General features: G+C 44.2%; 1 pseudogene; it reads right to left on the reverse strand.

Moving 5' to 3' along the window:
* Window positions 1-381: 381 nt before the first annotated feature.
* On the reverse strand, window positions 382-26,358 carry LOC122138665 (annotated as a pseudogene).
* Between the last annotated feature and the right edge of the window lie 675 nt (window positions 26,359-27,033).

Here is a 27,033-nt window from a genome sequence, read left to right on the forward strand (position 1 = left end):
TACAGTCCTTAAACACGCCACACACTCACAAAAACAACAAACCAAAAAAACGCATATTCAGTTTGCAAACATACAAAAACAGAAAGTATTCAATAATAAAATCAAATATTTTGCCTTTGAGAAATTCCATTTAAAAAGTCCATAAGCTCAAAAATAACCCCCTCCCCGAAAAAACAACGAAAAGAAAAACAATTAAAAATGTAACTCGTAGACCAGGACTGCATTTCGGGCCGGTCCAACAACCCTCCCAGAAAAAAAACCCTTTGTGATTCTGCACTTTAAAACAGCAATTTTCAATCCCTCCCAACAAGGAAAGAAAAAGCAGTCCATTGGTTGTGTAAACCTATTAGTTCATTTAGTCGTCTTCTCTCAAATTTTTTTTGTGTAGAGAAAACAACTCTCTTTTCAAAAAGAACGTCTCTTTAATGCTACAATCCCTCGACAAACTTCTCTAACGTGTCTCCCGTGGTGTCCCCCAACCATACTCAAGTCGTTGGTCAGCCCTCCACGGTTTGGCGTGTTCAGCTGCGGAAGCATTGCACTCTGTTCGGGTGTGCACAGGTGAGCCTGGTCCATGGGGCCTGGCATGGGTCCCGCCAGGCTGGGGTGGGACACGCCAGAGTGCAGGGCAGCGTGCTGGGGCGAGGGCTGGGGCTGCATGCGCGGGGACGGGCTGGAATGTGGCAGCTGTGGGGACGGGGGCAGGGCGATTGCACAGGTGCAGGCAACCTCACTTGGTTGCCCAGCACGTTTGGCCATGGCCTGTCCGGGCAGGTGAGCTCCCTGCGGCTGTCCTGCAAGCATGTGGGGTTGGGGACTCATGGAAGCGGCCTGTGCCGGTGATCCCATTTGCTGCTTCAGCATCTGCTGCTGCTGTTGTTGCTGCTGCTGCTGCAGCATGCGCTGTTGCAGCATGTTTTGCTGGGCGTCCATGCTCATCCCAGTCTGGCCAATCTGAGCCATGGGTGGCATCTGACCCATTGGCCCGTGCCTCCTTGCATTGCCATCTGTTGCTGCATGCGGATTTGCGAGTAACTGGCTGGGCCTTGAGGTTGCGGGAATCTTCCTTGTCCTGGAGGCATCGCTCCTGTTGTTGCTGTTGCTGCTGCATGTGCATTAGTTGCCGGCGGAACAGCTGCTGGTTTCCATTGTGCACAGCATATTCATCATTTGTCCCTGGGATCCGAGGGCGGCCATAGCTTGGGTTGAGGCCGGCTGAGGTTGCTCTGGCCGGGCCTGTCCTGCATATCGCAGCCATGTTCTGCATCCCCGACTGACCTGCAAAGCATGGCCTGTGGGTTTTGCTGCTGCGGTTGGCTGGCTTGGTATTTCGCCGTCCGCTGTTTGATAAACGCGGCCATGAGATGCGGGTTCGATTTGAGAATATTTGAGGACCTGCTGTTGCTGCTGAGGGGAACTTGGTGATTTTAAATGTACGCAGCAGGTCCTGCAGTGCTCCTGGAGCATGCTGCTGGTCACACCCTCTTTGCTGCATGCCTTGTTGCTGCGGGGCTTGTGGTTGCGCCTGTTGGGGTGGCATGACGGCCTGCATCTGTCGCGGCTGCTGCTGTTGCTGCATCATGGCGCGCTGCATCATTTGCGCCTGTTGCGGTGTCTGCGTTACCTGAGACTGCTGCGGGACCATGGCCATCTGCTGCAGCGGCACTTGTTGCGGCTGAGGTGCCTGCGGATTCTGCATGGACCCTTGCATCCCAGCTGGCCACTGAACCATCTGAGGACCACGAGGGCCATCATTTGCATGGGAGTCATCATGCGAGGTTGGCTCATCAGCATGCCATTCAACGTTCATATTCATCCTGTAGTCTTGCTGCTGCTGCTGCGGAGAGGGCTGCTGCTGTTGTTGAGGCGGCATGGGCAGGGGAGACTGCTGCTGGGGCAGAGGCGAGGACTGCGGGCCTGGCTTACCCTGCGGCCCTGGTGTAGGCGGTTGGTTGGGGGAGGTCTGCACCATTCCAGCACATTCGGATGCGTCTGCTGGGGCTGGCTGGCTAATGACTGCGAGGCCTGAGGTGTATTAGGCTGCTGCAGCTGCTGAGAGTTTGGCGTCCCTGGACCTCCTGAGGTAGTTGGGGAGGGCAGACTGGGAGGCATTCCTCTGCCCTGCATGAGCGCCATTCGCCGCCGCATCATCTGCGCCTGCTGCAGCCGCTGCTGAATCTGCTGCCGCCGCAGCTGTTGTGCTTGATATTGAGACAGAGAAGGCCACGGGGCACTTGTTTCTCCTGGCAGTGTTTGGCATGTGTAGCAGCACAACGCCCTTGGAGTTGTAGCAGTTAATGCATAGATCAAAGTCCTGAAAGAAATCAGAAAAAATAATTGATATAGTTTCTGGACATTGCTAGCACAGAATGTTAATTTACTGCTGCACGACTGAAGATTGGTGTTATTATTTACAGTTTACAGTTGGAGACATATATTGTCAAGCAAGTTTCATTCCTTGAGAGGTTTGAACCTGCAACCTTCTAGTTTTAAACCTTATATCTAATAATTGGCAATAAAATAGTACCGTGTCTGTTTTTTTACAAAACATCTGGTTGGATTGCAAACAATGGCAACAGACTAAACAGCTCTGTCAAAGCCACAAAGAGAAGACTCACCTCGCAAACGGTGCAATGCCAGCAATTTTCTCTACGTGGGCTTGCATACGTTGCAAGTGTACACAAAATCGGTCATGGCCCTGATGGTGTAGCTCCACCAGCATGGCACTTAGAAGCTCCATTTGCAGCGGCGTAGCGGAGCTGAACACCCAGTGCTTGTCCCTGGCCAGTGTCAGGAATGCATCACGGCCGTCCATCAGATCGCAGGTCAGCAGCGGGGTCAGGATCCATGATTGGAGGCAGGGTGTTGATCACTGACCAGCATGCAGGTGGATCACGAAGAAGACCTGGATTTTAGGAAGCAAGAGGGGTTCTGGTAAGCACTTGGCACACTCTGAGCGAAATAAATGGTATGTCAATGTAAACAAAATTGTAAGGTCCAAGAACCTCTTTGTGCTTCTCCATTGTTGCATATAGCTTCTGGGCCAGGTCCATTAGCTACATTCGGCATCCCAGGCTTCTTTTTGTTTGCGCGGGTCATGCTGCTCTTATTTTTTTTATTGGTCTTTTTATTGTTCTTCTTTTTGGCGTTCTTGCTGTCAACTTGGGTTCCCTGTGGAAGAAAACACCATTTTTTAAAATGGCTACAGAATACACTAAATACTCATTCACAGAACCATTTGACTCTACTGCTAACCTCTGTTTGTCTCAACAGAGGCTGTATTTCTCCTCCTTCTTCCTCTCCTCCTCCTCTTGCTCCAGCTCCTTGACACTTTCCTCCAGAACATTGGGCCAAAAATCACCCTCGAAATAGGGCAGCTCGTTGGCACTTGTAAGCCGGTCCCCTGTGGCCTGCTTAAATATGTCCTGCATAACACAAGTGAGTCAAATCTGTGTCAGTGTGACATTAACCTGTTGTGAATGAAACTAACAGACCGCGAATCCATAAAAAAACAAATTCAATATTTTGGCATACCTTATAGTCATGGAGTATTCTTTCTGCAAAGGCTTTGTCCAGCATTTTGCGGTACCACTCCTGCAGTCTTTTAGGCTTGGGATCAGAAGGGTGACAGTGGAAGATGTAGTTCATCTCCTTCACTAGGTGGGCAGGCCCAAATATGACCAGTCACATACCTGTAGGTGGGAAAATCAAATCCATTAGTGCATAACCTACCAATTCCATTAGACCACAAAAGCAAGTTTTTCAAGAGTGTAAATGGTTAGGTGAAAAGTAAAGTAAGACGTTCAAACAAGTTTCCTGGACTGTTTTTGTTTGTACAAACAGCTTATGAATGGTTTATTAATAGTGGACTCGTCATTTTAAGCTGAGATTTGAGAAAGCAAGTATTTTAACACTGACACTGAAAACAATTACAACACATCATCTTTAAGAAAGGATTTTAAACTTGCAAGGTGGTACATACCCAAGTTTCTTAACATACTCCAAATAAGCCGATTGAGGATTTCATGGTAAACTGCAGTTCTTAGCATCTGAGGCTTGAAGAAGTGAATACTGTCAAGATATGATATGTATACCCGTCTGGGAAAGAGAAGTTAAAAAGTGCTTTGGTTCTGTAGGGAAAGCTTCTGAAATCTCTCCTGAGTCAACAAACCTGCGAGAGAAATGACGTGATGTAAAATCAGCTCCTGTCAATTCAGGTACGTGCCAGACTTTGTCAACATGAAATCAAAACTGAACCAATTTACTTCTGAATACAATTACATTACCTGGATTTAATCCCAGGTTTAACCTCCACGGTCTTATCAGAGCTGGCGACCACCCGCACAAACACCTCTCCCGCCTCGGGGTGATTCTACCTCTTCAAGTATTATTCACTCGGTCCCCTCTATGTACGAGCCCAGTCTTGTGCTCTGCACCCTGATCAGAAAAACATAGGTGGTTACTTTACTCTGCAATAGACAGAGACAATCAAGAAGACGCTTCAAAACGCACTCACTTTTAGAAGACTTCTTCAGGCAGTTGACACAGATGAAACTGTTATAGGAAGAAGAGTCCAACAAAGCAGTTGTAGGATCATGTCGTGTCCTGCTAAATGTTCAGGAGAATAGCAGGATAAGACGCGCCTACCCTAATGGCCAGATGACATCATAATGCAGTACAACAGATTTGATGCATCTTCGACCGCAATCTTTACATTCGACAAAGCTGTTAAACAAAGAAGGTGTGTGACGGCGCGGGGTGAAGGAAGGACTGGAAACAATAGCGAGTTATACCATTTAATGAAAATAAACAAAACAAAACAGGAATGAGACAATGATGCTGGGAAGACACAATCCAAGATGGTGGTGAGGTGGGGACGGAAATCCGGATGATGACGGGTGAGAAGGCAGCAGGAGAGGATGGCACAGGAAACTGTGGGGAATAGAGCCGAACGGTAAGTCTTTGTGGCAGACTGATAGTGCGGAGAGTGGATGATGAGGTTCCGGGGGAAACACGAACATCCAAACGCAGACAACACTGAAGCCAACAGACGGGGAAACGACATTCAACAACGATCTCACAAACACAAGACGTAAGACAAGCCATTATAAAGAGAATGAGTAATGAGTGCCAGCTGCTGCTGATGACAATTAACGGAGACGCCCACAAACTAATCAGTGCAGACGCGAAAAACACACTGACTTCACCACAAAGTGCAAAAACCCAGAGATAGAAGGGCCTACCTGCTGATTGTAGTCATCAATAAGGGAGTGATCCAATATGTCCCTAGCAGGTACCCAACTCCTCTCCTCCGGACCGTAACCTTCCCAGTCCACCCAGGTACTGGAATCCTCGTCCCCCTCCGTCCTCGGAGTCCAGAATACGATTTACCGAATAAGTCAGTTCCCCATCTACGAGACGCGGCGGCGGGGGAACCGGAGGTAGGGGATTAATACGTGCATAAACACACGGGGTTTAATTTTGGGACACATGATAAGGCGGGGTGTATCCTCTGTACGCAGGAGGTAGTTTGAGGCGGACTGTCACCAGACTAATGATCTTGGAGACAGTAAACGGGCCGATAAATTTGGGAGCCAGTTTATTAGAAACGGAACGGAGGGGAATGTTACTGGATAGAAAGCCACACCTTTTGACCCACGACGTAAACGCGGAGGCTTTGACCGGTGGCGATCGGCCTTAGCCTTAGTGCGCTCCCTCATCCGGAGCAGAAGTCTCGCGGGGGCTCTGGTCCAGGTGTGGTGGCACCTCTGGACAAAAACGTGGTGAGCGGATTCCAGACTGGGGAAAGGGACTGGTGGGCTGGTACCCTACACTACACTGAAACGGAGAAAGGCCCGTAGCTGACACTGGCAATGAATTGTGGGGGGTACTCCACCATAGAGAGTTGTTGATCCAGGAAAGAAGGATTCTTGGAGCACACAAACATCGCAACGTCCTCTCTAAATCTTGGTTGGCTCGCTCAGATTGTCCGTTATTTTGGGGATGATAATCCGAAGACCAAGCTAACTGCGCCTCCTAGCCATTTGCAAAAACTCTTTCCAAATTTTGGATATAAATTGAGAGTCCCCTGTCAGAAACCACGTCTACAGGTGGGAGGCCATGTAAGCCCGTAAGACGTGATCTAGGACAGTGAACGCTGCCCTCCTTGGCTGTCGGTTAATTTGGGGCAATGGGGAATAAACTGTGACCGCCTTCGAGAATCGGTCCACTACGGGTCAAAACGACCGTCATTGCCATTAGAGGGCAGGAGGGCGGTAAAACAAAATCTAGAGCGATGTGGGACCAGGGTCTCGAAAGGGACAGACAGCGTTGAAGAAGCCCATCAGGAGGCCGGTTAGATTGACTTACCACTGGCGCAAACTGAGGCAAGCCAAAAACAAAATGTGCGGAGTGTCACAAGCCCATACGGTGGCCACCAGAACTCGTTGTTTCACCAACCCATTAGTTCGGACTTATCCTGGGTGACAAGCTACATTAGAACAATGACCCCACTGGACGAACTTCGGACCTTAACTCCTCCGGCACAATAAAACGGTTCAGTGGACCACGGGGACGGGAGGCGTAACCCCTTGTAAGGCCGTCTTGACCTTCGACTCGACCTCCCATACAGTGCTGAGACCACTAATTTCTCAGGCAAAAATACACTCGGGAGTCACCGGGCGGCGGAGGGGATCAAAAAGACGTGACAAAGATCGGGTTTGACATTCTTGGAACCCGGGCAGTACGATAAAGTAAATTCAAAGCGACCGAAAAAAAAGGTGCCCACCGAGAGCCTGCCTGGAACTTGAGTCTCTTGGCAGTTCTAATGTACTCTAAATTCTTATGGATCGGTCTACACAATGAAAGGTAACCGCCCTGAACCTTCCAGCCAGTGGACGCCACTCCTTCAACGCCAATTTGACGGCCAACAACTCTCTATTGCCAATGTCATAATTACGTTCGGTAGGAGATAAACGATGAGGAATGAAACCGCAACGGGATGTACCTTAGTCGTCCGAACACAGCACAGTTGGACAACACTGCTCCTACCCCCACCTCTGACGCGTCATACCTCCAACCACGACCTGCCGGATTGGATCAAGGGGCCACAAGGATGGGAGCCGAAACGAAGCGGCGGCTTGAGGTTGTGACCACCGACCACCTGAACGAGTACGGGAGAGTCAAGGCTATCAGAGGTGAGGCTAGTTTTGGGTGAAATTTCGAAAGAACCCGCGATAGAAATTTGGGCATCTCCTTCACTATGTGGGCAGGCCCAAAAGGTATGACCAGTCCATACATGTAGGTGGTAAATCAAATCATTAGTGCATAACCCTAACAATTCCATTAGACCACCACAAGCAAGTTTTTTCAAGAGTGTAAATGGTTCGTGCAAGTAGAAGACGTTCAAACATTTTCCCTGGATTGTTGTGTGTGTTGGACAAACAGCTTATGCAATGTTTTTTTATAGTGGACTCGTCATTTTAAGCTCTAGATTTGAGAAAACTGGCAAGTATTTTAAACACTGCAAAACCACTTACACCACCATCATCTTTAAGAAAGGATTTTAAACTTCAAGGTGGTACATAACCCAATTTCTTAACATACTCCAAATAACCGATGAGGATTTTCATGGTAAACTTGCAGTTCTTTAGCATCTGAGGCTTGAAGAAGTGATACTGTCAAGATATGATATGTATACCCGTCTGGAAAGAGAAGTTAAAAAGTGCTTTGGTTCTGTAGGAAAGCTTTCTGACAATCTCTCCTGAGTCAACAAACCTGCAGAGAAATGAACGTGATGGTAAAATCAGCTCCTGTCCAATTCAGGTACGTGTGCCGACTTTGTCACAATGAAATCAAAAACTGAACCAATTTACTTCTGAATACATTACATTACCTGGATTTTAATCCCAGGTTTAACCGCCACGGTGCTTATCAGAGCGGCGACCACCCGCACAAAAACAACCTCTCCCCGCCTCGGGGTGATTTCAACCTATTCAAGTACTTATTCACTCGGTCCTCTACACCACGAAGCCCAGTCTTGTGCTCCTGCAACCCTGATCAGAAAAACATAGGTGGTTACTTTTACTCTGCAATAGACAGAGACAAATCAAGAAGACGCTTCAAACGCACTCACTTTTAGAAGACTTCTTCAGGCAGTTGACACAGATGAAACTGTTATAGGAAGATAGAGTCAAACAAAGCAGTTGTAGGGATCATGTCGTGTCCTGCTAAATGTCAGGAGAATAGCAGGATAAGACGCCTACCCTAATGGCACAGATGACATCATAATGCAGTACACAGATTTGATGGCATCTTCCGACCGCATTCTTTACATTCGACAAAGCTGTTAAACAAAGAAGGTGTGTGACGGCGGGGTGAAGGAAGGACTGGAAACAATAGCGAGTTATACCATTTAATGAAAATAACAAAACAACACAGGAATGAGACAATGATGCTGGGAAGACAACAATCCAAGATGGTGGTGAGGTGGGGAGGAATCCAGATGATGACGGTGAGAAGGCAGCAAGGAGAGGATGGCACAGGAACTGTGGGGAATAGAGCCGAAGGTAAGTCTTGTGGCAGACTGATAGTGCGGGAGAGTGGATGAGGTTCCGGGGGGAAACACGAACACCAAACGCAGACAACACTGAAGCCAACAGACATGGGAAACGACATTCACATAACGATCTCACAAAACCCAATGACGTAAGACAAGCCATTATAAGAGAATGAGTAATGAGTGCCAGCTGCTGCTGATGACAATAAACGGAGACGCCCACAAACTAATCAGTGCAGACGCGAAACAACACTGACTTCACCACAAAGTGCAAAACCCAGAGATAAGAAGGGCGCTACCTGCTGATTGTAGTCATCAATAAGGGAGTGATCCAATAATGTCCCTAGCAGGTACCCAACTCCTCTCCCCATCCGGACCGTAAACCTTGCCCAGTCCACCAGGTACTGGAATCCTCGTCCCCTTCCGTCTCGAGTCCAGAATACGATTTACCGAATAGTCAGTTCCCCATCTACGAGACGCGGCGGCGGGGGAACCGGAGTAGGCGGATTAATACGTCATAAAACACGGGTTTTAATTTTGGACACAGTGAAAGGCGGGGTGTATCCTCTATGTACGCAGGAGGTAGTTTGAGGCGGACTGTCACCAGACTGAATGATCTTGGTGATAGTAAACGGCCCAATAAATTTGGGAGCTAATTTATTAGAAAAACGGAACGCTAGGGGAATGTTACTGGTAGAAAGCCACACCTTTTGACCCACGACGTAAACGGGAGGCTTTGACCGGTGGCGATCGGGGGCCTTAGCCTTAGTGCGCTCCCTCATCCGGAGCAGAGTCTCGCGGGCTCTGGTCCAGTTGTGGTGGCACCTCTGGACAAACGCGTGAGCGGATTCAGACTGGGAAAGACTAGGTGGCTGGTACCCTACACTACACTGAAACGGAGAAAGGCCCGTAGCTGACACTGGCAATGAAGTGTGGGCGTACTCCACCATAGAGAGTTGTTGACTCCAGGAAGAGGATTCTTGGAGACCAAACATCGCAACGTCCTCTCTAAATCTTGGTTGGCTCGCTCAGATTGTCCGTTATTTTGGGGATGATAACCCGAAGACAAGCTAACTGACGCTCCTAGCAATTTGCAAAACTCCTTCCAAAATTTGGATATAAATTGAGATCCCCTGTCAGAAACCACGTCTACCCGGGAGGCCATGAAGCCGTAAGACGGTGATCTAGGACAGTGAACCCGCTGCCGTTCCTTGGCTGTCGGTAATTTGGGCAAGGGAATAAAATGTGCCGCCTTCGAGAATCGGTCCACTACGGTCAAAACGACCGTCATGCCATTAGAGGGCGGGAGGGCGGTAACAAAATCTAGAGCGATGGTGGGACCAGGGTCTCGAAGGGACAGACAGCGGTTGAAGAAGCCCATCAGGAGGGCCGGTTAGATGACTTACCACTGGCGCAAACTGAGGCAAGCCAAAACAAAATTGCGGACGTCACAAGCCATACGTGGCCACAGAAATCGTTGTTTCACCAACCCATTAGTCGACTTATCCCTGGGTGACAAGCTACATTAGAACAATGACCCCACTGGACGACTTCGGACCCTTAACTCCTCCGGCACAAATAAACGGTTCAGTGGACCAACGGGACGGAGGCGTAACCCCTGTAAGGCCGTCTTGACCTTCGACTCGACCTCCCATACGAGTGCTGAGACCACTAAATTTCTCAGGCAAAAATACACTCGGGAGTCACCGGCGAAAGTCGGGCGATCACAGCGGGGATCAAAAAAGACGTGACAACGAATCGGGTTTGACATTCTTGGAACTCCCGGGCGGTACGATAAAGTAAATTCCAAGCGACCGAAAAAAAGTGCCCACCGAGCCTGCTGGAATTGAGTCTCTTGGCAGTTCTAATGTACTCTAAAATTCTTATGATCGGTCTACACAATGAAAGGTACCCCTGAACCTTCCAGCCAGTGACGCCACTCCTTCAACGCCAATTTGACGGCCACAACTCTCTATTGCCAATGTCATAATTACGTTCGCAGGAGATAAACGATGAGAAATGAACGCGCAAGGTTGTACCTTATCGTCCGAAACAGCACGTTGGGACAACACTGCTCCTTACCCCCACCTCTGACGCGTCGACCTCCACCACGAACTGCCGTGTGGGATCAGGGGCCACAAGGATGGGAGCCGAAACGAAGCGGCTTTTGAGGTTAGTGACCACCGACCACCTGAACGGAGTACTGGGAGAGGTCAAGGCTATCAGAGGTGAGGCTAGTTGGCTGAAATTGCGAATGAACCGCCGATAGAAATTGGCGGAACCCCAGAAACCGCTGTAGGGCCTTACGGGAATCTGGAGATGGCCAATCTATCACAGCCTTAATCTTGTCAGGGTCCATACGTTTATTCCCTCGGACGAGACGATATACCCTAGGAAGGGAACAGACTGTGCATGGAATACGCATTTCTCCGCCTTGACAAAAAGCCCATTCTCAAGTAACCTCTGGAGCGCTCGTCTGACGTGTTGAACGTGCTCCTGGAGAGATGAAGAAAAAATCAGTATGTCATCCAGGTAAACATATCTAAACTGATCTACCATATCTCTCAACACGTCATTAACCAGTGCTTGGAAACCACGGGCGAGTTGGAGAGCCCGAAACGGCATCACCAAGTATTCAAAGTGCCCTCCTGGGGGTATTAAGGCGGTTTTCCATTCATCCCCCTTCCTGAGCGAACCAAATGATAGGCATTACATAAATCCAATTTTGTGAAAACAGATGCTCCCTGCAACCTCTCGAAAGCTGAAGACATGAGTGGTAAGGGATAGGTGTTCTTTATCGTGATGTTGTTCAGCTCTCGGTAATCAATGCAAGGTCGCAGAGAACACTCCTTCTTACCCACAAAAAAGAATCCCCCCCCCCCGCTGGAGAAGAGGAAGGAAGGATGAACCCAGATGCTAAGGAATCAGAAATGTATTTGTGTCCATGGCCTCCCTCTCAGGAATAGAAAGAGAGTATAACTTGCCCTTAGGCGGAGACTTATCTGGCACTAACTCTATGGCACAGTCGTAGGACGATGCAGAGGAAGAGAGAAGCAGCACGGGACTTACTGAACACTTCCTTCAGGTCCAGATACTCTGCGGGCACGTTTGGCAATACCATGTTCTCTTTCTGAAAAAACAGAAACAGGGACAACAGGACAAGCAGAAACCGACAAGACTCATGACAACTTTCACTACTCCACAATGTGACTGTGTTGGAACCCCACTCCACTCGTGGATAATGTTTAGTTTAACCAGGGGGTGACCTAACACAATGGGAGCAACAGGGGAGTCCATGAGAAAAAAAGGATATGGTCTCGCGATGATTGCCAGAAGTGAGTAGTGTGATGGGTTCTGTGTGGTGTGTGACGTGAGGCAGTTCCTGGCCGTTGAGTGCGGTGACGTGGATGGGGAGAGACACAGGAAGGACAGGAATGTTCAAGGTGATGTGCCAGTGAAGAATCAATGAAATACCCTTCGGCTCCAGAGTCCAGAAGGGCTTGACATTCATGATGTTGATTCTTCCACCGCGGTCTCAACGGAAGGAGGGTCGATGATGTGTTTTTTTTTTTTTTTTTTTTTTTTTTTTTTTTTTATCCTTTATTTAGCCAGGAAAAAAATCCCATTGAGATATAATAATCTCTTCTTCCAGGGAGACCTGGTCAAAAACGGCAGCACACATATAGTTTCAGACACATAAATAATTAAAAACACAAACAATCCAACAAATCAAAAATAGATCGAAGTTCAGAAAACATTTACAAGACTCTTTAAATGTAGAATACAGAATAAATTTAAAAGTGCTCAAAGATGGCAAAGACTCTAATTTCAATACATTTTGTTAGGTCGTTCCAAACCCTAGGGGCATAAAAAGAAAAAGCATGCTTTCCAAATTCAGTGAATACTCTGGGACTTTTAAACAAGATGCAGCTGCGATCTGGTACCATAACCATTAGTATAAAAAGTTAAAAAAAAAAAAAGTGTTGAGGGACTTCCCAGCGGAGATCCCACCCTATAGTAGCCTCAAGTTTACTACCGGGCTGGCTCTTTTAACCGGGGCATGAGAAGACGTGCCTTGGATGAAGGTCTGAGAGTTTGGTGAGTGAGCGGCCTCCCTGCCGGCCGGTGGCTCGATCGAATACCCTCCTCATCTCCTCCGAGAGGGCGTGGAACGAGGCACAACACGGATGTTGATTTTCCCACACCGCCGTCCCCCATAGGGCGGCCTTGCCCGACAGTAACATGAGCGTAAATGCCACTTTGGATTCCTCGGTGGCAAAAGTGCAGGGCTGCAAAGCCAAATGCATAGAACATTTATTCAGGAAAGTTCTGCAAAAGGCTGGCTCACCGGAGTAGCTTCTCAGGCGCCGGAAGTCGCGGCTCTGGCCGGAAGTGATCCTGGGGGGGTCTCCCCGGGGGACGGGCGGCGCAGGCGGTGCGATGGGCGCAGTGGGAGAGGTGAGTTGATGGATCTGCTGCGTGAGCTCTGACACCTGTGCCACCAGCGCTTGGACAGCGCGTCCGTGTGTTCGAGATGCTCTCTCCTGCTGCTGATCCATTCGTCTAACGCTGTAGTGCATAAAGTCCGTGAGGGTGTTGGTGCTCGCTGCTTCCATATTGGTGAGATCGTTCTGTGACAGCGGGTGAATGAAGGACTGGAAACAATAGCGAGTTATACCATTTAATGAAAATAAACAAACAAACAGGAATGAGACAATGATGCTGGGAAGACGACAATCCAAGATGGTGGTGAGGTGGTGAGGAAACCGGATGATGACGGTGAGAAGGCAGCAGGAGAGGATGGCACAGGAACTGTGGGGAATAGAGCCGAAGGTAAGTCTTTGTGGCAGAGTGATTGTGCGGAGAGTGGATGAGGTTCCGGGGAAACACGAACATCCAAACGCAGACAACACTGAAGCCAACAGACAGGGGAAACGACATTCAACAACGATCTCACAAACACAAGACGTAAGACAAGCCATTATAAAGAGAATGACTAATGAGTGCCAGCTGCTGCTGATGACAATTACACGAGATCCCACAAACTAATCAGTGCAGACGCGAAACACACTGACTTCACCACAAAGTGCAAAAACCCAGAGATTTACCAACCGTGACAAGGTGTTAAAAACACAACTTTGACAAGCATGGTTAATTTGTCACTTTCACAGCATTTGCCTCTACAGGTGCTGGTCATATAATTAGAATATCATCAGAAAGTTGATTTATTTCACTAATTCCATTCAAAAAGTGAAACTTGATTATTATATTCATTCATTACACAGACTGATATATTTCAAATGTTTATTTCTTTTAATTTTGATGATTATAACTGACAACTAAGGAAAATCCCAAATTCAGTATCTCAGAAAATTAGAATATTACTTAAGACCAATACAAAGAAAGGATTTTTAGAAATCTTGGTCAACTGAAAAGCATGAGCATGAAAAGTATGAGCATGTACAGCACTCAATACTTAGTTGGGGCTCCTTTTGCCTGAATTACTGCAGCAATGCGGCGTGGCATGGAGTCGATCAGTCTGTGGCACTGTTCAGGTGTTATGGGAGCCCAGGTTGCTCTGATAGTGGCCTTCAGCTCTTCTGCATTCTTGGGTCTGGCATATCGCATCTTCCTCTTCACAATACCCCATAGATTTTCTATGGGGTTAAGGTCAGGCGAGTTTGCTGGTCAATTAAGAACAGGGATACCATGGTCCTTAAACCAGGTACTGGTAGCTTTGGCACTGTGTGCAGGGTGCCAAGTCCTGTTGGAAAATGAAATCTGCATCTCCATAAAGTTGGTCAGCAGCAGGAAGTGCTCTAAAACTTCCTGCTATACGGCTGTGTTGACCTAGGACCTCAGAAAATACAGTGGACCAACACCAGCAGATGACATGCACCCCAAACCATCACTGACTGTGGAAACTTTACACTGGACCTCAAGCAACGTGGATTGGTGTGCCTCTCCTCTCTTCCTCCAGACTCTGGGACCCTGATTTCCAAGGAAATGCAAAATTTACTTTCATCAGAGAACATAACTTGGGACTACTCAGCAGCAGTCCAGTCCTTTTTTGTCTTTGGCCCAGGCGAGACGCTTCTGATGCTGTCTGTTGTTCAAGAGTGGCTTGACACAAGGAATGCGACAGCTGAAACCCATGTCTTGCATACGTCTGTGCGTAGTGGGTTCTTGAAGCACTGACTCCAGCTGTAGTCCACTCTTTGTGAATCTCCCCCACATTTTTGAATGGGTTTTGTTTCACAATCCTCTCCAGGGTGAGTTTATCCCTATTGTTTGTACACTTTTTTCTACCACATCTTTTCCTTCCCTTTGCCTCTCTATTAATGTGCTTGGACACAGAGCTCTGTGAACAGCCAGCCTCTTTTGCAATTACCTTTTGTGTCTTGCCCTCCTTGTGCAAGGTGTCAATGGTCGTCTTTTGGACAACTGTCAAGTCAGCAGTCTTCCCTATGATTGTGCAGCCTACAGAACTAGACTGAGAGACCATTTAAAGGCCTTTGCAGGTGTTTTGAGTTAATCAGCTGATTAGTGGGGGCACCAGGTGTCTTCAATATTGAACCTTTTTGCAATATTCTAATTTTCTGAGATACTGAATTTTGGGGGATCTCCTCCTTAGTTGTCAGTTATAATCATCAAAATTAAAAGAAATAAACATTTGAAATATATCAGTCAGTGTGTAATGAATGAATATACTTTCACTTTTTGAATGGAATTAGTGAAATAAATCAACTTTTTGATGATATTCTAATTATATGACCACCACCTGTATATGCATTTGAAATCATACTATTTAAACAAAGATAATCTAAACCCCAGTGGAGAAAAAAAAATTTAATGACAAGCATTAAAATTATAAGTCTTACGGCTCAGGGTCCAACATGTCATTTTCTTCTTCTTCTCAAACTGCTCCCTTTGATATCATACTGCAGAGAGATATACAAGATCAATTCTACATCGCACCCTTCATATGAGCACAACTGAAGGATAAATTGTGTAAATTTAACAGAAGTAAAACCTCAAAGCCTTCTGGGCGGCAGAAGATACGTACGTCTGCGGCTGGGCTGGGTCGTCTCCCAGGGTGACAACTGTCGCCCTGAATCTCGTTGAAGCACTTTCTCGCAGAAGTGATACCTGTCGGCAACAAGGCCATATTTGGGTGAACTGGGGCCAGCACACAAGAGCACAGGCAAACCGGCACATGGAGAGCAGCACAGCACAAGAGCGCAGAACGCAGGGTCGGGCAGAGATCGACACAGCAAACAGGTCAGGGCAGAGCACAGGTTAGCATTCAAACTCACAAATGAACGTTAAATCAAATATGATAGTTGGCTACTTTTCATGTTCATACTTTTCAGTTGGCCAAGATTTCTAAAAATCATTTCGTTGTATTGGTCTCAAGTACTTGTAATTAGAGTAAACTACTTTTTAAAATACTCGTAATCAGAGTACAGTTACTTTTTTATGGATTACATGATTACATATTATTTACACAATGTTAATAAGTCGTTCAAAATTCATTGACTCTCAAATGTTTCCTTTTTTTAACGTTTATATTTTTTCCTATTAAACCTGCCGCTTATATACGTCCGTGATTCTTAAAGTTTTTCCGGCGGAGAGGGGGAGGGGTGTCAGAATCGCGCTCAGAAGAAATCGGTAACAAGATAATGGAAAATGGAGGGGAACGCAGCCTTTAAAGGGTTAGTTCAGCTAAAAATGAAAATTATGTCATTATTGACTCACCCTCATGTCGTTCCAAACCCGTGAGACCTCCGTTCATCTTCGGAACACAGTTTAAGATATTTTAGATTTAGTCGTTCATCTTCGGAACCCTCTCCATTGAAAATGTATGTAACGGTATACTGTCCACGTCCAGAAAGGTGATTAAAAACATCATCAAAGTAGTCCATGTGACATCGGAGGGTCCGTTAGGATTTATTGAAGCATCGAAAATACATTTTGCTCCAAAAATAACAAAAATTACGACTTTATTCAGCATTGTCTTCTCTTCCGGGTCTGTTGTGAGTGCGACTGCTGTGACTGTTGACGTATGACGCTGCTGACGTGTTCTCTGGTGCGCCCAATAACAAAGATAACACGTCAGCAGCGCCGTACGTCAGCGGCATCACTGCAGTGTTGTGAACGCGCTCGCAACAGACCCCAGAAGAGAAGAAAATGATGAATAAAGTCATAATTTGTGTTATTTTTGGAGCAAAATGTATTTTCGATGCTTCAATAAATTCTAACGGACCCTCTGATGTCACATGGACTACTTTGATGATGTTTTTATTACCGTTCTGGACGTGGACCGTATACCGTAAATACATTTTCAATGGAGAGACAGAAAGCTCTCGGACTAAATCTAAAATATCTTAAACTGTGTGTTCTGAGTATGAACGGAGGTCTTATGGGTTTGGAACGACATGAGGGTGAGTTATTAATGACATAATTTTCATTTCTGGCTGAACTAATCCCTTTGATCACTGGATGTACATACATGATTTAATTTTTAAAGAAAGACACAGGAAAAATGTCACTGTTCAGTGTAAACTCTGCCTACCACGGATTAATTTGCTGTCCATGGAAATCTTTGACCTAGCAAAGTTATTGCTGGGAATTTCATGTTCTTTAATATATATTTTTTTTAATGTTGATTTTTCTTCATTGTTACTACCTTATTCACTTCCAAGTGTTTTGAGTTGAAATATTTGACCTAGAAATGGTCTTTAATATATAAATTAGCAATGTTATTGTGAGTTTCATGTTCTTTAATATTCATTTTTGTAATGTTGTTATTGTTTGTCTTTAACTAATTTTTACTATGCACTTAAATGTTTTGAGCAAGGTACATTAGTGTTAGTATTTTTTAATTATTAACTTTCCATACATTGCACTTGAAAAAGAAGCAAGTGTGGCTCTTGTTGGTGAATTAAATATATTTTTTGGAATATATTTTTTTTTTCTTTGTATCTGTCAAATAGTACAAGATTGGGCTAATTCAATATATTACATTACATTTACATTTAGTCATTTAGCAGACGCTTTTTATCCAAAGCGACTTACAAATGAGGACAATGGAAGGAAATCAAAAACAACAAAACAGCAATGATACATAAGTGCTATAACAAGTCTCAGTTAGCTTAAATGCAGTACTTGAGCAAGGGCTTTTAAATAATATAATAAATAAAAAGAAAACAGATAGAATAGTAAAAAAATTGTGACGGGACGAGCCAACGACAGACACAGTGGGCGTGGCGTCAGGCCTCGGAGAGGTTTTTTATTTAACAGAAAAAACCAAAACAGGGGGAAAAAAGTGTCCAAAGGGGAACAGTGTCCAAAACAACAGGGAATCTGGTGTCCTCGTCGTGCTGCGGGGTTCGTGGGGGGTCTGGCAGTGTTCATGGAGGAAGGGTCCAGGTAAGGGGCGGAGTCCGGCGGCCGCACGCGCTCCCCTCTTCGGCCCGGGGCGCGAGGGGCGGCGGCTTCTTCTAGTGGCTTCATCCTCCTCGCTGGCCGCGGCGCTTGCAGGGGATGGACGGCCCGGCATCCTGGCCCGACGGCCGTGTAGACGGGTGCGGTTCTCGACCGGACCGCGGGGTCCGGCAGCTCACGTCTCTGGTGGCGCGGGAGTCCCTCAACGCACCCTTCCTGGACCCACGAGGACACCAGTGTGCATGCACGGGGAAGAGACCGTCTCCCGAGGAGAGGCGCGTTGGGCTTTTAAACAGCGGCGGTGATGAGGCTCCATTTCCTTCAGGTGTGCCCCATCACACGCCGCCAGCCCTGACTCGTCCAGCGCCCCTCCTCTCTCCCACACCCACTCCTATCGGGAGCCTGGTGAAGGGCGGCGATTTAGGACGGGTGGGGTGCCGGTGATTATCAGGGAGGAGGCAGCTGACTCGCCACATTCCCCCCCCCAAGCGACATCCCCGTCCTCAGGACGCAGCCCACACGGGAGTGCTACCTTCCTCAACCAGGCCCCAAACGGTCGGAGTGGGCGGGGCGGGGATTCCTCTCCGGGCAGTCCTCCCTCTCGCAGCGCGCCGGAACAGGGAAAGAGGAAACGGGATTTTTAGTCGACAGCCTCAACCAACCACAGGGTAAAATGACCGTAAAAGAGAAGTCACTTACCCCTTTTGTGTGGCTGGGAGGCCGTCTCCTCCGTTCCTCCGTCCCAGTCCGGGTTATGCGAACTTTTGCAATCGAGAGGGAGTGACGTCATCCGGTGTTTCCCAACTGCGCTGTCTAGGCTCCGCCTTGCCCGCATTCTCCACCACTGTGACGGGACGAGCCAACGACAGACACAGTGGGCGTGGCGTCAGGCCTCGGAGAGGTTTTTATTTAACAGAGAAAAAAACAAAACAAGGGGGAATAAAGTGTCCAAAAAGGGGAACAGTGTCCAAAACAACAGGAAATCTGGTGTCCTCGTCGTGCTGCGGGGGTTCGTGGGGGTCTGGCAGTGTTCACGGAGGGAAGGGTCCAGGTAAGGGGCGGAGTCCGGCGGCCGCACGCGCTCCCCTCTTCGGTCCGGGGCGCGAGGGGCGGCGGCTTCTTCTAGCGGCTTCATCCTCCTCGCTGGCCGCGGCGCTTGCAGGGGATGGACGGCCCGGCATCCTGGCCCGACGGCCGTGTAGACGGGGGCGGTTCTCGACCGGACCTGCGGGTCCGGCAGCTCACGTCTCTGGTGGCGCGGGAGTCCCTCAACGCACCCTTCCTGGACCCACGAGGACACCAGTGTGCATGCACGGGGAAGAGACCGGTCTCCCGAGGAGAGGCGGGTTGGGCTTTTAAACAGCGCGGTGATGAGGCTCCATTCCCTTCAGGTGTGCCCCATCACATGCCGCCAGCCCTGACTCGTCCAGCGCCCCTCCTCTCACACACCCACTCCTATCGGGAGCCTGGTGAGGGCGGCGATTTAGGACGGGGTGCCGGGTGATTATCAGGGAGGAGGCAGCTGACTCGCCACATAATAGGAGCAAGCTAGTGTTAGTTAGTTAGTGTTATGTGATATCAAATAAGGGTTAGCACAAATGTAATCTAAATGTAATCCAAAGTAATCAGATTTACGTTACCAAAAATGTGTAATCTAAGAGATTTATATTACTGACTACAAATGTTTGTCATGTAATCTGTAATCAGTAACTGATTACAATTCATAAGTAATTGTAATTGGCTATAAGATAGTATGTCTTTTCATGCACTAGAAAGTAACTGCATGCCTTTTTCTGATTGACTTTTAGAAAAAATTTAAAGGCATGAAACAGAAACAGACAATGTGATGGAGATGAGAAACATGCACTAATGTCAGTTATAGAAAAGTGATGCACCAGAGCTTTTCCAGGCATACTATTTTTAATACAATGACAATAAGGCTTTAAGAAATTTTTTGGTGATTTTTCAAAAAAAAAAAAAAAAAAGTTATAGCCTGTGATTGCCATTTAAAAAACTGATGAACAAAAATTCCAGTTTGAAAATTGTGTGAAAACTGTAGAGTCATATTTTGGCTTTATTGCTGATTAAATGTGCAGCCCTAAAGACAACAGTATTCAGGATTTACACAAACACTAGTGGGCTGGTGGGTGGGAACAGCCTAGTAGGTGAAGATCTAGGCTTGTATAACTGAAAGAATCAAAACCCACAACGACTGACCAACAAAGTATTACCACTGTAACCTTTAGCAAAAACGCTTAACCTTTTGAACATGTTTTTATGACTGTTTATAAGGTGCAAACAATTTTGAGTCAACTGAGTGCTAAAAATCACAAGCCTGATCTCGGTGCATCACAGTCCCACTTGGAAAGTCATTCATGGCCCTTCTCATTTCTCACACCACTGATCATGCCAATGGTTACCCTGTTTTGGTAGCTATAATATGTGCCATCTCTGGAGATAGTACAGAGCTGTTTTCCATAGCAGTAAAGCGTCTGAGGTGAAAACTCGTACTGTGGAGACAGAAGAAAAGGCAATTCTGTTAAGTGCAACTTGTTCAAGGCTTTTTTAAAACAAACTGAGTTAATTTAGTTTTATTTTATATACAACTCAGGGCTGGGCGATATATTGAATATTAGCGATAATATCGCAATAATTTTGACAACGATGTAAAATTTGGAAATATCGTGAATATCGAATATTCCAAATTCAGGCATTCTTTCCCAAAAGAACGTTGCCAAACATCCAAAAAAGGAGACAACATGTTATTTCGGACTGCTCTATACATCTCTACTTCGTGAGTTTTTCATGAGTTGCGGTTGGCAAATATCAAAAGTTCAAATCCCCAATCAGAACTTCGCTGGTTACAAGGATACATTTTCATTTATATTGTTGGGTATTGCGACTTAAAATGTTTTTCTATTTTAATTTGTTTTTGCCTAGTGGTTAGAGAGTTTGACTCCTTACCTTAAGGTTGTGGGTTCAAGTCTCAGGCAACCAACTGCTCCCCAGGCGCCGCAGCATAAATGGCTGCCCACTGCTCCAGGTGTGTGTTCACGGTGTGTGTGTGCACTTTGGTTGGGTTAAATGCAGAGCACCAGTTCTGAGCATGGGTCACTGTACTTGGCTGTATGTCACTTCACTCACTTTTTTTTTTTTTTTTCAGCCCACTGTTTTGATTATTTTAAGCAATCTGGCAATCTCATAATATAGGCAGAGTGAGTGCATAAATCTTTGGTGTATATATATATATATATATATATATATATATATATATATATATATATATATATATATATATATATATATATATATATACTGTATATATAAAGAAATACCTGTGTGCTTCAGCAACTAGCTCCCTATCTAAGAGGGTTTTTAGTGCCAGTGGGAATAGAGTTTCATGCCACAGAGCTTCTCTTAAACCAGAGACAGTTGAAAGACTTGTGTTTCTTAGCAAAAAAACTTGTTTAAAAAAAAAAAATTATCCCAGTTTAATTATTTCCCCCAGTTGCAAAGTTTAAATTGTGAACTGCATGCACTAAAAAAGTTGGCAGAATGCACTTTCTGTACTTGTTTTGCAATACTTTTGTTACATATACATGTGTTTATTTAATAAAATGCAGTAAGTGATCACTTAGTCTAGATTGTTTTTTTTTTGTTTAAATTTGCACTAAACATTTTCTTATTTACTTTGTAACAATAGCTAAAATCTAAATTGTTTTTGTTGTTTTATTTTTTAATGAGGGCAAAAGAAAATCATGTTTTTTTTTATTATGTAAAACCAAATGCAAATATATCGAGAAACCATATCGAATATTGTAAAAGAAATTACAATATCGAATTTTTTTATATATATATCGCCCAGCCCTAATACAACTATATATATATATATTCATTAACATTTTGAATTTGAATTTATTTTTTAATTTTGTTTCCATTTCTAGTTGAACTTTCAGTAATTTTATTTTTTTTTTTAGTGATGCACCAAAATTTTGTCAAAAACAATTGGATTTTAAATAATTAATAAATGTACTTAAATAATCAACAATCAAAACAAAACAAAAAAATAGAGTTTTTACATCCAAGTAGTTTTTATACCAAAGTTTTAATTATATAATTATGTTTTCACTCCAACTTGTTGAAAAATTCATACAAATACAACTTACAAGTTAATAATATACATAATTACAAGTTAAGCACAATTATTGTTTGAATTTAGTTTTTAAAAAGCTCAGATTCTGCTTTATATAAAATGTACACAATTACAAACCCGATTCCAAAAAAGTTGGGACACTGTACAAATTGTGAATAAAAACAGAATGCAATGATGTGGAAGTTTCAAATTTCAATATTTTATTCAGAATACCAAATAGATGACATATCAAATGTTTAAACTGAGAAAATATATTAATTTAAGGGTAAAAAATAAGTTGATTTTAAATGTCATGGCATCAACACATCTCAGAAAAGTTGGGACAAGGCCATATTTACCACTGGTGTGGCTTCCCCTCTTCTTTTTATACAACAGTCTGCAAACGTCTGGGGACTGAGGAGACAAGTTGCTCCAAGTTTAGGAATAGGAATGTTGTCCCATTCTTGTCTAATACAGGCTTCTAGTTGCTCAACTGTCTTAGGTCTTCTTCTTTAATCTTCCTTTTAATGATGCACCAAATGTTTTCTATGGTGAAAGATCTGGACTGCAGGCTGGCCATTTCAGTACCCGGATCCTTCTTCTATGCAGCCATGATGTTGTAATTGATGCAGTATGTGGCCTGGCATTGTTATGTTGGAAAAGGCAAGGTCTTCCCTGAAAGAGGCAATGTCTGGATTGGAGCATATGTTGTTCTAGAACTTGGATATACCTTTCAGCATTTGATGGTGCCTTTCCAGATGTGTAAGCTGCCCATGCCACACGCACTCATGAAACCCCATACCATCAGAGATGCAGGCTTCTGAACTGAGCGCTGATAACAACTTGGGTTGTCCTTGTCATCTCTTTAGTCCGGATGACATGGCGTCCCAGTTTTCCAAAAAGAACTTTAAATTTTGATTTGTCTGACCACAGAACAGTTTTCCACTTTGCCACAGTCCATTTTAAATTACCCTTGGCCCAGAGAAAACGCCTGTGCTTCTGGATCATGTTTAGATATGGCTTCTTTTTTTACCTATAGAGTTTAACTGGCAACGGCTAATGGCACGGTGGATTGTGTTCACCGACAATGTTTTCTGGAAGTACTCCTCAGCCCATGTTGTGATTTTCCATTACTGTAGCATTCCTGTATGTGATGCAGTGCCGTCTAAGGGCCGAAGATCACAGGCATCCAGTATGGTTTTCCAGCCTTGACCCTTACGCACCGAGATTGTTCGAGATTCTCTGAATCTTTGGATGATATTATGCACTGTAGATTATGATAACTTCAAACTCTTTGCAATTTTTCTCTGAGAAACTCCTTTCTGATATTGCTCCTCTATTTTTGGGCCGCAGCATTGGGGGGAATGGGTGATCCTCTGCCCATCTTGACTTCTGAGAGACACTGCCACTCTGAGAGGCTCTTTTTATACCCCAATCATGTTGATTATTGACCTAATAAGTTGCAAAATGGTCCTCCAGCTGTTCCTTATATGTACATTTACCTTTTCCGGCCTCTTATTGTTACCTGTCCCAACTTTTTTTGGAATGTGTAGCTCTCATGAAATCCAAAATGAGCCCATATTTTTTGGCATGACATTTCAAAATGTCTCACTTTCAACATTTGATATGTTATCTATATTCTATTGTGAATAAAATATAAGTTTATGAGATTTGTAAATTATTCCATTCCTTTTTTACTCACAATTTGTACAGTGTCCCAACAACTTTTTTTGGAATCGGGTGTGTAATTTTATTGCGATTTTAGGATGGTAGGCGAGGTATAAATGCTTAAAAATATTATTCATGCAATTGAAACAGCACAGACTAAAAGATCTCAGTTCATCACTAGTTTTTTGGCCCACCCAAAAAAATGTTTCGGTTAAAAACCAAAAATTTATTTTTTGTTGAATCTTCCCGGTTAGACAAAATTTCAGCACATTTTAAAAAAAATTCGATAATACTTTAAATGTATTTTTATTCCAGTTTTAGTTTCAGTAATTTCAGTAAGTTTTTCATCTAATATTTATATGTTATTCTAGCTTTAATTTAAACGACTGAAAACTTTAACAGTTTATATTGTAGTTAACAATAACAACACTGAACTGCACTTAGAAAATATCCAGAGATGCTCTCAGTTTCACATTAATGGAGTTTGAGCTCATTTGGAGCATTCACTTAAGCTAACCACTCTTTTCCTGGAGGAAAGAAGCTCCAGTTCTCACCTTGCGCCCACAGCAGTTATCCTAGACTTTGCATGACGGGGTCAATTTCCTGCTCGAACACCTCAGACAGCTTCGAGCAGTACTTGTACACTCGAGATGTTTTGTGGTTGTAGAGCCAGGCATTGTTGAACATCAGACAGATGTCGTGTCTAGCTTCCTCTTGATGGTGGAAAGGTCAATTGGGTTTCTTTACAATGTCGAAGTAGTCCTAAAAAAAAATATATTATACATGCTATCAAATACATGGTGATTACACAATGTAGCTTTTAATGATATTTTTGAATTCAACATCATTAAATTAGGTAATACTAGGCCAAATCAACAGCATTTTTTTTTTTATAAGATACAAGTTTGTTTATCTAATATATTTAGAACATTTGAAGTGATACCCATAAAATATCAGCCCAGTAAATAGGTGTATGGGATTTACCGGGATGCCCAGTAGAGTGGGATCCACTGGCTGGCGGAAGGGCAAGGACTCTGGGTCTTGACAATACAGAGCTTCTAATGTAGGCATCAGCGCCTGCCTGAGCTCCTCTGGCTTGAAAACTGTAACAAATCATGATGTTATGTGACTAATCAAGTTGCAGATATTATTGAATGTGGTTTCAATGTTTTTCAGAAAATCGTTTGTACTTTTCTTGCGAGACTGGGCGGATTGACTGGATGGTGCAGTGCTGTTGGTGCTGGACATTTCTTCCTCTTTTTGGGTCGGTCTTTATCTCTGGTTTTTCTCTCCTCCGTCTCTATCTGTTTCCTGCTTAGCTTCTACAGACTCTGGTTGCTCTTTAACTTGAGGAGGTTTGACATCTTCATCCTAATGAAGAAAATGAAATGCGTTTTTAGACGTTTACTATAGACCGTGTCATTAGTTGAGAATTAACAAGGCATTAACTGGAGTTAACAAGACAAAATCAGCTGAACAGTTTCAAATAAATTGAGTTATATAAATGCCAATATAACACAGAGACAGTGAATATCTACAAAAGAATGAAGTTGAATGAGAATGAAATCTACTGCCAGCATCATTACTCCAGTAAGAGCTTCAATATGATCCTTCAGAAATCAATCATTTTTTTAATATGCTGATTTGCTGCTCAAGAAATGTTATTATCAATGTTGAAAACAGCTGTGCTGATTCATATTTTTGTGGAAACCATGATTTTTTTTTTTTTCAGGATTCTTTGATGAATAGAAAGTAATGATTTTACCATGACTTTTGATCAATTTAAAGCACCCTTGTTGAATGAAAATTTCTTACCAACAATAAATGATTTCTTACTTTTGAGCGATAGTGTAAAACTCTCAGAAAACACAACCAAAAAAAGTCAAGAATTGCTGAACCAGCCAATTTTAAGTTTCGTTTCAACAATGTCACACCTCCATCTTGAGATCGGGCTGCTTTTTCCCAGACTCAAAGTCCTGCTTGTCTTCTTGATGCTCGGTTTTGAGTTCGGCAGCAGGGTAGTCAGGTGGCAAAGCTTGCTGGGAGTGGGCCTCTGTCACGGATATTTTAATATTTGTTTTATGGCATCTTTTTTATGACTCAAAGCGAGTATCACATACCAATACTACTCTATGATTTTTTTTGGGTTTATGTGTTTAGTTTTTTAATTTAGCTTTTATTAGTTGTAGTTTAATATTTAACGATTGACTTTAGCCATTCAACATTACAGTATAATTGAGTCAATTGTTAAATATTAGGGGGGGAAAACAATTCCTAGAGACATTAGCAAGTAGGAAATATACAGAAATTGAAGAAAGTTATCAAACACTAAATTCTAAATTAAATCTAGATGAATCCTTAAAGCTACAAAGTGATTGATTTGCTTTTTTTTTTTTTTTCTTTTGTTCTTTGATTAACAGGCATCACAGCAGCTGGTTATTAAGATTTTTTGGCTGCTTTAAGAGCTGCAGCTGCTGAATATGATGCAGATCTGACAAGCATCCTATTTTCTCACAACTCTTTACCTTTTCTGGCTCATCTCAGGTCTTAACATCTCTATAATGAGCTGAGAAGTTGAATGGGGTGTGTTAGATGAGGGAGACAGTTTTGAAAACCACTGCATTTCAGAGACATTTCTTACATATGACTCATATATAACAAATACATGAGTTTTAAGGCAGGTTTTTTAATCACCTTTTTGGTAACTTCATGACTTAAACTGACAACATACTTACTTCATTGCATGCTCATATGCATCTCCTCTCTGTAGTTCTTGATTTGATTCAGTTTTTGTTCTCCCTCTGTGAGAACTGTTCTGATCTGTTTCTGTCTTCATGATCCTCATAGAGACGCACTAATAAGTCTTTCAGATCAGATCTAAAACCACTCCACTCATGTCCACAACACTGGTGCTGGGTTTGACTGAACAGAGCAGAATCACCCATCTACAGCAAACACAGGATCTGCAGGCCCTTGCTCTGTTACAAGAGAAAGAGAGCATGAGGAGATCCCAACTGTTTCAATCAATGAAGATCTTCAACCACCTACGACATATTACAATAAAAAAATAAAATAAAAATAAATAAATCATTATTGTATAACTGACAGAACTCATCCTGAAAGCTTATAGTTTTCTACATGTTCTGTCTTTATCTACAAAATTAAAACTCTAGATCAATATCATGATGGTTTATTTGTTTATTTGGTGAGTAGCTGTCTAATAAGTGTG

This window comes from Cyprinus carpio, chromosome A3 (genome assembly GCF_018340385.1).
Source record: "Cyprinus carpio isolate SPL01 chromosome A3, ASM1834038v1, whole genome shotgun sequence".
In the NCBI taxonomy this organism is placed as follows: domain Eukaryota; kingdom Metazoa; phylum Chordata; class Actinopteri; order Cypriniformes; family Cyprinidae; genus Cyprinus; species Cyprinus carpio.